Source organism: Physella acuta, unplaced genomic scaffold (genome assembly GCF_028476545.2).
Source record: "Physella acuta isolate Inbredline_101_S28 unplaced genomic scaffold, ASM2847654v3 ptg000305l, whole genome shotgun sequence".
In the NCBI taxonomy this organism is placed as follows: Eukaryota; Metazoa; Mollusca; class Gastropoda; family Physidae; genus Physella; species Physella acuta.
The window spans coordinates 345001-347311 of record NW_026731824.1 but is presented as its reverse complement, the minus strand read 5'-3'; positions in this window follow the sequence as shown (position 1 = coordinate 347311).

Genomic DNA, 2311 nt, shown 5'->3' with positions numbered 1-2311 from the left:
GTGTTTCTTTTAACTTTTTTTCTTTGGTGGGGGTGGGGGGGGGGTGGGTAGGGGTGCTGACTCTGGTAAAAGTGTATATTTTTTATCTAATTGTATTTCGTTTGGGGGGAAAGAACCGCAACGGAAAAAAGCGCAACGGAAAAAAGCGCAAAACAAAAAGCGCAACGGAAATAAGCGCACACGGAAAAAAGCGCAAAGAGAAAAAAGCGCACACGGAAAAAAGCGCAAAGAGAAAAAGCGCAAAGAGAAAAAAGCGCAAAAAGAAAAAAGCGCATTTTTCTATTTGCGCTTTTTTCCGTTTGCGCTTTTTTCTGTTTGCGCTTTTTTCTGTGTGCGCTTTTTTCCTTTTGCGCTTTTTTCTCTTTGCGCTTTTTTCTCTTTGCGCTTTTTTCCGTGTGCGCTTTTTTCTCTTTGCGCTTTTTTCCGTGAGCGCTTATTTCTGTTGCGCTTTTTGTTTTGCGCTTTTTTCCGTTGCGCTTTTTTCCGTTGCGCTTCTTTCTGGGAACCGGCGGTAGACATTATCCTGCTTGGGGGAGGGGGTGGACGACATGAATATTTACTTTGAGGAAGAGCGGATTAAATTCTCCGGGGTTGATTAAGATTTTAAAAATAAATTGTGAGAATGTTTAATCTTTAATTTCAAGGATCAATGTCGTCATTAGTGTATTAACTTTTTCGGCTTTGGATTTTTAATTCTATGTTTACTCTAGAATCGATGACTTCATTTTGATGAGTGTACGTTTCCGATTTTAGAACTGAATATATTTCGTTTTGTTTTGAAAATTTCCTAAACGTTCCATGTGACGTCACGGTCGTGCGAAGGTTCGTTTCGTTAGACTGAGAATGGACACCAGTGAGTTGACGAAAATCCTTCATTTTTTGACATGAAATAAAAATGTGCTTTTTACTTTCTCGTATATACGAAGTATAGAGAAAGTATTGTAATCGTGCACAAAAATAACATGAAATTTTGACAGTTTTCACCGTTTTCTCCTCAGTCCTTCATCACATCCGTAGTATAGAGGACTTATTTTAATCAGGCAAAGATTATAAATACAAATAAAAAAACGTTTTGGCGTTTTATGCGTTATCGAGTCGTAAAAACTGGACTTTGCAATTCTGTCCGTATGTCTGTGTGTCTGTGTGTCTGTGTGTCTGTCTGTGTGTAAACACGATTACTTGAGTACCGTTACAGCTAGGTTGATGAAATTTCATATATAAGTATTTTATCAAAATCGTAGATCCTGATCAACTTTTGAGCGATTTCCGATAACAGGAAGTGGTACTTTTTCTACTTTGAATTTTTCAAAAGCCTATAAGTTGCGTACTATTTTAGATAGATGCATGAAATTTCACACGTAAGGGGATATGCTGTTTTTTTTCTATTTTTTACAGTTTAAGATCTAAAGCCTTTTGAATACTTTAAGCATAATTGGCATATAAAAGTAAGTATTTAACAGCAAAAAAAAAGGTCGAAAACAATTTTGGTTGTCATGGAAACCAAAAAACCTCCGCCATTTTGAATTTTACGGTACTTTTAAAAATGCTAAGGCTTTTTTATTTATGCATCTATAGCAATCAAATTTAAACTGCTTATATTTCAGTTTATATTAAAACTTTTGTCACGACAACTTTTTGAAATAGTTACTAGTAAGAATTGTACAAGGTCTAAAAAATCGTACCCTTTTTTAGTATTCAAAAGTTTCAAAATGTGCATATTAATTACCAAATCCTTTTTTTCTATGAAAGCAATCAAAATTCCTTCGTGACAAAAGTTGTATTTTTGCATCAAGAACGTTTACTGAAAATATGGTTGGCATTGTTTAATAAATAAAAAAGTAGTAGGCTTTTTAGTGTTAAAAACCTGCGAACTGAGAAAAACAGCCAAAAGTAACGCAAACTAGGTCAGGAAAGTACCATATCTGTGTAAACTGCAAAGCTGATTGTAAGCTTTGGGTGTTTCCGAGATGTAGGAAATTAAGTTTATTAAATACATGAGAAATCCAGCTTTCCAATGATGTCAAATACAATATAATGTCGGATATAAAACTTTTCATAGAGAGCTTGTAAGATTGGGCAAACTTGATTATTTTTTTATTAATAGGGTCATAAAAATCGTAATTCAAGCACATAATTTTTTTTTTCTTTAAAGTTATTATTTTCTATATACAAAAATGGACAACGTATCCGAAAGTGCAAGAAACCCATCATGACAAAAAACAAGAAATTTTGTGATTTTTTTTCGCGTATAATCCGTAAGTGAAAGGTCTAATTCTCTACCTTCTGTCAAATTTTGAGTAACTTCCTTTGA